Genomic DNA, 10,290 nt, shown 5'->3' with positions numbered 1-10,290 from the left:
AAATCCCGTATTGACACTTATGGCAGTGTGGACCTTTTTCACTCCATACATTTAGCATGATGAGACTTTTCAAAAAATATATCAAAACATTCCGGCAATCGATATACTGTGGCATGTGAATACTTTGTGGACAGCCGACTCGGGAGGTTATTATTGCCATATTAACAATCCAATTGGCTGGGGCTCCCTCTTTCGTCTGTCCCAGATAAGATGACTGGCCGCTTTAATATAAATTACAACGTGTTGACATTTTTTGTAGCATCCATTGTATGCCCATCACAGCTAATATCTAAGAATAAGTGCCGCAGCGTCATTCATTCAAACAGAACCACCCAAGCAATGTATGTTTGTCGACAAGGCGATTAAATAGATTCAGTGGTAACTGGTCACAAACGGTTAGCGACGTTGTTCATGGTATCAGTCACTGATGTTTTAGCTGCAGTACGCCGGAATATTGCAGAGGATCACAAGTAAAGGTCGTTCAGTCAACAATTCTAGAGGAGGCGACTAACAGGCTATGCGGTTATGTTTTGTGATTTGGTTGATTCGCGTGACGGACTACACCGTTAACCAACAACATAAATATCAAATCTAACAGATATGTATCATAACTACATAAAAGCAAGCAACTGTCCAGTTTCACACTGAAACATGCAACAGTCAATGTTTATATAAGCATGGGAAGTACTTAATATCCTCATTGCTTCTTCAGAAGCGGGAGTAAATTACATGTATTTTACAAGCATGGATAGTGTGAAAGTAGTTAATCTCGTCATTGCTTCTCCAGCTTAATTGGCTCTCCTTACTTACTTAGTGTCATACCTCCCAGATTGGGCCACCTCGTTATACCGACTCCCAGATTGGACCGTGTATTCAGTCAGTTGTAACAGGTCGCGGGCCATAGTGGCACTAAACCGATGAACTGACATTGTTGCCAAAGTACAGAAAAAGAATGCCAAGAAACCAACAGCGGATCACCTTTATACCTTTACTGTAAGGATTGCACGAGCAGTCACCAATGAACAAGAATTTCGAGAAACAAGCATAAAAAAAACAAACAAAAAAACAACAACCAAAAACAAACAAACAAACAAACCAAAACAAACAACAAAGAAAGAAAGAAAAGACACAAAAGTTGGTGTGGGCTAATGATTCACATGTTGTGTGTTCGGAAATCTAAGCAGACTAGCAAAGGCACCTCGACACCACGACTCCGTCGTTGTCTATACTGTGGCAGCTACCGAGGAGTCTGATGCTGCAGATGTGGTCCTAGTGTCAGTGTTGCACAAACTGTCCTAGATGACTCTGACTGCTCTCACATATCCCTGTCTGAACAGTCTTATTCTTACCTACTTTTCAGCCGATCCAAATTTACTCGTGTGAAAGTGAAAATAGCCATCGCAAACAGCTTTAGTTACACTGAATTACAAGTTCTTGTTTCAAAAGGAAAAGGTAATTACGAGTCAATTTTAATTTTAAACTTTAATAACACCGTATTTCCATATTTTATGTTGAAGTTTAGGCAGCATACATTCACCAAGAAATCACACTGTGTCTGTTTGATGAGGTCGTAAAATTATTCACAACGCATCTGGCTCATTGGTTACACATGTTATGTGATTTTTAGGCTTATTCAGTGTAGTTCTATATGACACAATGAGATCGATATGATATCAGTTCCGTAGCAGGCCGCCAAAGTTTACTAGCGGCAGAGCCTCGTTTTGAGATTTCGATTTCCGGGTTTCCGTTTGTCAGTGCTCGCTGTACGACACAGCACGTTGTACGACGTGTTTGCAAGGATTAGAAGGAATGTATTGTAGTGTAGGGAGAGCACTTGTATATCGACGTCGTAACGAACGCTACTCTGCAACTTGTGTAGAGGAAGTGGACAGATTTGGTGATGATAGCGTCATGGTTTGGAGAAACATCTCATACAGTGGCTTGACATATCTCATTCAGGCCCAGAACAACGTTCAGGTTCTTGATTGGCCCTCACGAACACCAGATCTTAACCCTATTGAACATTTGTAGGACGAAATGGATCGGCGAGTGCGACAGCGTGACCCTCAGCCACAGACGTTACCTGCTCTGTTTGTGGCCTTGAGGGAAGAGTACCAACTCATTCCCAGACACTTCATCCGGAATCTGACCCAGTCTATATGACGCTGATGCCAATCAACCATTGATGCTAATGGAGGCCACACAAGATACTGACTGCTCTGCGACCTTGACCTTGGAACACTTTTCATTTGTGACGTACAATTTCTTGCAGCATTGGACCGTTAATTCAGGTTTTCTTCATGACTGCTCTGTATTACTGAGTGTATAAATTGATAACAATTTTCAGCTATGCCTTTCGTTTTTGAGTAGTATATAAACACTTCATCAAAAGTCTCAAAGCTAGCAAGAGGTTTCAGTCTGAAGGAATAAACAGGATGAGGTGAAAAGAGGTTTGTTGCGCTTGCATTCACATTTATGCCATGTGTCTGGTTGGTTGTATTAGTTTGAATGATTTATGTCGATATAATAGTACTAGTCACTGATATACCATGCCGCAGTTTTTAATGCTCTCACAATGCATGTCTACAGATCCAAGATTTCAACCAGTACTGGCGAGCACCAGACCGAAACAAGTACCATTTTAACGTCTGTTGGTATGAAGCTGCAGGGATTCCAGCAGCCACATTTATGCCGATTTTACTACGTTTCTAGCAGTATCTGCACTGAGGGCTGCAATAATATCCTCGGCGGAAACGTGCATCCGAGGAAAGCATCACGTCCCTTGGCCTTCCTTCACATTCACATTATCGATTACTTATTTTTCGTGAGTAATACGCAAGTATTATGGTTTCTAGGACCCTCCCAGAGGGAACATGGTCTCTTAGGCATGGAGGGATGACTCGCTTACCAAACAATCCACATGCAGGCGCACGCACACGCACGGAGACACATACGCAAGGATACATTTACCTCGTAGCGGATGTAAGCACATATACCGTTTGCACACCTGCACTGACGATCAATCCTTCACCGCATGCACAACAGGGTCAGGGGCACACGGCCTGTACCGCTCATGGCAACAAATGACAGCATATTGTTACACAGGATTTAGCGTATGTTAAACACCAGCCACAGAACGAGAACCCCTTGTTTACATGACGTGCCAGTCATTCCATCATTCTCTAGTACCCCGTGAATCATGTTATCAAAACAAACGCGAAATAGGTATGATATGTGTTGTCATAAAGGTTACATTTTCATAGCTGTTCGAGAGAGTTAAAAAAATTGGTACAGACAATATTTCGATGTGTCTAGATGTTGTTATTATATGTCACAAACGCTAGGCCGAACGACTTTAGTCTATTTACAATGTTGGCATTTATTCGGGTTTATTCAATTCCAAAGTCTGTAACAATATGTATTCTGTTTAACACAGCACTCTGCATATTAGAACTTATTGACGGCGGTCTGTACATACACGAGTCTGGGCCAGACAATCATGTGACCAACAGCATGAGCATCCACCTACAGAACTGGGATACGATGATAGGTCTCAACCAAGTCAGCGAGCGTGACCACCCGACCCAGTTTTTCGCCTCTTATGACATTGGTTGCTGAAGACCAGTTCTACATCATAACTTCACGTGTATCGGGCGAGGATGCTTGTGACATTAAGTTTGTATTTTCTCTTCAAAGAATTCCAAAAGAAACCCCAAACACCCATATTTTTCAAAACCCTCAATATTTAGACTTCGTCCAAATGTGGTCTTAATAGGGAGACCACTTCCAAATTTGGTCTTAAAAGAGAGACCACTAAGAACAATTTCATAGTATATATCCTGTCGCAAGACAACATCCAAATTTCCATAAAAGCAGCAAGATCTTGACTTGACACGGGCACCTGGCCGTGAAGTCTCCTTTCGTGACCATACTATGTATATACTCGGGTTTGGGTCATTTCGCTTCTTCTTGTGACGTTTGAACAAACATGCCATGCAACATGAAGCATCCCAAATACAATAGGTCAAAAGTGTGTAGATGTAGTGTGAAGTATGGGATGGTGGATGCGTCAGTTTGGTATTACTAAAGGTGGGATTTGCTCGAACAAATTCACAGGCCAGGGAAATTTGCTTTATTGTAATTTGCCTCCCTATACTGCAGTATATACTCCCTATAGACCCTGCGTCTGTTCCAATCAACGCTTGCACAACGGCAGCTCAATACCTTACCAAATCCAACAGTTATACAAAGGCTACATTTAAAGACAACTTTTGTGATAACGATAGTCTATTGTTAACATACTACTGCAATAACGATAGTCTATTACAACATGCTATTGCGATAACGATAGTCTATTACAACATGCTATTGCGATAACGATAGTCTATTACAACATGCTATTGCGATAAGGATAGTCTATTACAACATGCTATTGCGATAAGGATAGTCTATTACAACATACTATTGCGATAACGATAGTCTATTACAACATACAACTGCGATAGCCATAGTCTTCTATTGCAATACATGTATTTATTTTTTCTCTCCTTGAATCGTCTCATTTGAAGTCATTTTCCAAATTAATGTATAATTTATATAAAGTAGATACAAGTTGAAGTAATTTCAGCTTCTTTTAATAACTGATAACTACCTTGAAACGCAGATCAAGTAAACAGTTTTGAAATAAACTCAATAAAATACAAATACAAAATAACACAAATATTTCATAAAAATCGCGCTGCGAATTTAACACCGGTGGGCCATTTGCTAAATTATATAAACAGTCGATAGTCACACATATATACTAGTGATGCATCGATAGTTTTTGGTTCCTGTTATCGATTAATTGCTATCGGTGACTCAACAGTTGCGAAGCATCGATAGTATGATGCATCGTTACAACCCTATATTATTTTATATTATAATCTTCTCTAGAAAATACGCTCAAGTTTTATATAACACGTTACAATCATTTGTGGAAGTACATACCAGGAACAGCAATGTTTTAATAAATTGCACGAGATACATTCGCCAATATAAATATCAAGGTACACCATCTCATACGATGGATAACACGCGAGGCATAACATCAAACGGATTTTAATAAAGTAGGTGAAAGTAAGTTTATTTATTGTGGGAGAAAGACTAGTGTGTTATGCCACAGGCAAACTGTAGCCCAAAAGGTGTTGCGCAGCATAGAGAATATGACAAGTCTTCATATATGCTTCGCCCGCATGTAAGAAGACTGGTCATTTTCTCTATCCTGCGCAACCCACTGGCGCGACAGTTAGCCTGTGGTTTTACAGTAACAGTAATAGCTCATACGGGCTATTCCAACTATCATAAATAATCACATTTATTGATTAAACTGACTAAACGTTATTGTGAACGTGAGATGATATCATTTGGTTTGTCCGAAGTATCGATGTCTATAAACGAATTACACAAGCTACATTGCTTACATTTATCACGGAAAAGATCAATGTGCACAGTCTCACGCATCACTTTAGATGAGTAAGTTTATTTTAAGACGCACTCAGTCAGCAATAGTCCAGCTATATGGCGGCAATCTGTAATAATCGAGTCTGGACCAGACAATACAGTGATCAACAACATGTGCATCGATCTGCGCAAGTTGGACCGATGACATGTGTCAACCAAGTCAGCGAGCCTGACCACCCCATCCCATTAGTCGCCTCTTACGACAAGCATAGTAGCCCTTTGTGGTACACATGGGATGCTGAAGGCCTATTCTACCCAGAACCTTCACGGATCTCCGTTTACCTACCAGTCAAAAGAGCACACATGATATACACAGTGCACAACTACACATTCAAATCAGCTGAGTGTTAATGGGTAATTGAAGTAGCAGTAGTTCTCTTCATGAGAATGTGAAAATTTCGCAAGTTTAATAAGTTTCACAAATCATAAGTGGAATGTTTACATAGAACCTTTACACAGTTGGAATAATATCCACCCCTTTACACACTTAACATACGATACCTACAGTCCCTCTCTAATTAAGTGAGTATAGATTTACGCCCTTTTAGCAATATTTCAGAAACATCACATCGGGGGACACCAGAAATGGGCTTCACACATTGTACCCTTGAGGAGAAATCGAACCCGGGCCTTCGATGTAGCGAACACTTTAACCACTGAGCTATACCCCAACCGTCTGAAATATCGATGACGCATCAAGAGCAATATTGGGATTAGTATGACCAGGGAGCCTATATAGAGAGTGTTATGCTATAGAGTATCCCTGGTGTGGCACATTCCGTGTAGACAGCACATCAGTTTCGATGCTGCCAACACTACTTTTTCTGTGCTACGATTACCTGGGACCGTGAGGTAATCAATTCAAATTTTAAACATATGTTGTTTGGATTTTTGCATAGATATTAATGACGACATGCGTGTTGATTCACATTAGAATCAGCTCGCAGTATGACAAGGTCGAATTATGTAGCAAGTCGTATCCAGACTGATGTCGCAATTTACGTTGGACAATTATAGCATTGGATTGTAAAACACCGTACTGGCTGTGCAGGGGCGATCCTGAGGGGACCCCTCCCCCTACTGGACTTCAGTACATTTGTGCATATCCTTGATCAACCTCTGACATAGTTTGTACATTTAACCATCACTGATTCCAGCAATAGTTGTAAAACTGTATCATTTGTTGGGTAAGTATGTGAAAAATGGTTATAAGTGAAGATTTGGCTTAAAAAACGAAATAGCTATATCATATCATCCCTACCACGTTTGAAATGTAAATTTGTGCTGAAAAATGTCAATGATATATTTCTGAAGGATAAGATATGTATACACCAAACAGCCGTTGTTTATAACTGACTGCTTGTGCCCTTAATGGCACCACATACGTCCTTTATTTCTAAAAGTTGTAGATGTAATTATATATTTAATTACAAACTAAACCTCATAGAGGTATTGTTTAAATGCTGACTTTGCACTATAGTAGTGTAAATTGCTTCATATCGAACATCGCCAAATTCACATGCTGTCAATTGATAAATCAAACATACGGTAACATCAGTTGAGAGGTATGATGCTATCTGTGCCTCTCAGATTATGTGATCGAGGGTATTCAAACAGCTACTCGCATGAAATTTTGATTTAACTGTGAGATGACATTTAGAATTGATACGCATAAGGAAAGGAGTTTATATGGGGTGTCAGCTTCATTATTATGAGGAAGACAGCGTTTCGGGGTATACGCTTACTCCATTATCAGGTGAATAATATGGATAACATGTTTTTATTACATATGATGCTTATACTGTTGTCAAGCAAGAGTGAAGCAATACAGCACAGAACAGACTTATATACACGAACAGGGATAACGCAATAAGAACATGTAGCTTGTTTGAGTGGCATGTTAGAAGTTGAGGTGTACAAATATAGGACAACTTGTTATGGATAAAAACGTCTTTATTGCTTTATTGCACTCACCCACTACAGAAGTTGTTATCCATAACAAGTTGTCCTATTTGTGTAAGAACATGTAGGTATGAATCAAAGGGATTAACAACAATGGATGGTGGTAATGATGTGACAATAAGAGGAAGCCAATGGTAACTGAGGCCGAAACAAAGTATGCATGGTTGATAAGATAGTTAGCAAAAATGACTGGAGTGCTCTAATCTGTTGTTTTTATCAGTTCATAGCATGCAGCTGGGATGAGATATCCCTGATCTCTGTTGATCGAGGGCTTACAGTTGCAGTTGCAGAGACGCAAGCACTCAGTCAACAGAGATTCCAGTTTCTATATGTGAAACGTATTGAACTTGCGAAATTTTCACATTCTCATGAAGAGAACTACTGGTTCAGTCTTGGCATTACTTTCAGGCCTATGTAAAACGTGGTATGCCAATCAAACAAATAAAAAAAAAATGACACTCATAAAAACTTTTTTTCCTCAGCTGTGTCGCCACCTTGTGATGTATGGGCGTTACGTTTTTTGCCAATGATGCAGATTTATCTCTACCAAGTTTTGGCCACATTACTTACTACACTCTAAACTTCAAGTGTTCAAGCAGAACAGTGCACGTCCGTGCACGTTCTGAATCGGAACACATAGACCATATTTAGAACAGACGTGTTCTGTTTCAGAACACGTGTCCAAAGTCTGTGAGCTAGCTAGGTGTTCAAATTTCAGAACACAGTGTGTTACTAGAAGACAGGGATTTTGTAAATGAAATGAATAAAATACTTTTAACATAATCATTAACCTGTTCAGATATTTTAAGACAATGTTGAACATTTTGCATAGTGGACATCACATGCAACTTAAAACACAACTTTGCAGATTCTGATACCTTTCGGTATGCACTTACCGAAACAAATCATCAAAAATGCCACCTACCGAGGCAATTCATCCAAAATGCCCATTCAGCCTATAAAGTTGAAAAATAAGCGATGAAAAAGCCCGCGAAATGGAAGTTGAAAGATTCACTAAATTTTCCCCAGCGCTGGGGGAAAAAGTGGTTTCAACAGCTGTGTTGCGCTGCGCTCATAACGCATGCGCAGTGAATAGGTTCGCGGAGCTTGAAACAGTCTGCATGCCAGGAGTATGAGGTCGTGAGCAGTAGTCGTATCTTGGTTTTTTGTACACAAACAAGTAAATAATCTACTCGTTACATTAAAAAACAAAACAAAACAAAACCTGCTGATTATGGTAAGCAGCCTCTGTCACAGAGAGAGCTCAGTGTCTGGTTTATCGACACCTATATGTCGGCCTGCCTGTCTACTAAAGACAATATGCAGTACACAAATTCAGGTACTGACCACAAGCAAGTTGAACTTAACACCTATCAGGCTATACGCCATATACAATATAAATTGATTTATGACTTGTGTACCCGAGTCCTGTCTCTGCCACATTATGTAATTAGGCAGGTGTGATGCTTGTACACATGCCTGTTTTTATGTCTGTGGGTTGCAAACAAACTACATCCATTTTTTTTCTCGGATGACTGGATCTGACGGAAACTTGTCACTTTCAAGTCCTGCCTTGTACTTGGACGGATGACAGTTTCCAGCCTCTCAGTAGTTCACCATCTCTACTGAGATGATTTTTGATTGGACCGAACACAAATGCTGAGAACACGCATTTACAAAACCCGACATCTCTTTATATACATTCTTTACGGATAACAACTTTTTCTAGTGTATATGATTTTGTTTCACAACGGTATATGAATCCATACTGAAAAGACGCATTAAGTACAATAAAAGAAGTTGTTATCCATAAAGAATCTTACTTTCTTGTGAATCGCCATACTTCTAAAACGCCCATCAAACAGATCATCTTTCTGTAAACACAATGAGCCCGCGGCGTATCAGCAAATGAACCAGCCAATCGGAAGCCATCGTTACACATGAGTGCACACCCACCTGCTATGACTGGGTTTGGTCTCCCGAGGGCTTCTTTGCGAGCCCAAGTACAAAATGTTGCACCTTTGAATCGCGATTGTACGCTCATAATTTTGTTTATTTGTTTTTTTACAAGCAGCGGTGTATATGATACGTCACGATTAAGTGATAATTGTGTTTTAAGTATGTTTGATTTTTTGGTTGCATGTGACCTTTAAGAAAATGTTTTAGGGAAATTAATAATAATTTTTGTATCTAATCTGTAACCTTTTCTTTCCAGATGGAGAATAAAATACCAAATGTATTATGCAAGAGGAAATTAATTCCTCAAAATTTTCTAAATAATTGGGTAAAATTTAGTTTTATGTGGTTTAAAACTGACAATAACTGAATAAACAATCTCTAAAGTAGACTATCAGAATGCTTAGCGTTCTTTTACATTTGATAAACGAACAGGCTACGCGTTCTTAAATTATTCATAGTGGAAAGAAGTGGTGCCATATACAAGCAGGGATCGATATAATGGCTAAGTAAATATAGACAGCTTGTATGTTCGACTACAGTGCAGTGGTAGAGCGTCAGACTTCAAATCCATCGCGAGTATTCATGAGATCGTATCTCAGCAAGATTTTAATCACTTTTCGATAACGTTTTTTCAGTTGCGCTGGCATCATTTGATGCTACTCAAGCGTCAAATTTGTGTTTCCTCGATGAAAGAAGGTTTGTCAAAGCGATGCTACCCGCAGATTCCCTCACACCCAGTGACTAACGGCCCCTCGACCTGTTTTCTTCCTGTAACAGCGCATAAACACAATTTGTGTAGGTTAAAGGTGAAATTGTGACAAAGTGATAATTTGGTTATGTAAGGTAGATAACATTGGAAAACAATCG

Source organism: Haliotis asinina, chromosome 6, assembly GCF_037392515.1.
Source record: "Haliotis asinina isolate JCU_RB_2024 chromosome 6, JCU_Hal_asi_v2, whole genome shotgun sequence".
NCBI lineage: Eukaryota > Metazoa > Mollusca > Gastropoda > Lepetellida > Haliotidae > Haliotis > Haliotis asinina.
Note: the sequence above shows the minus strand (reverse complement) of the source record.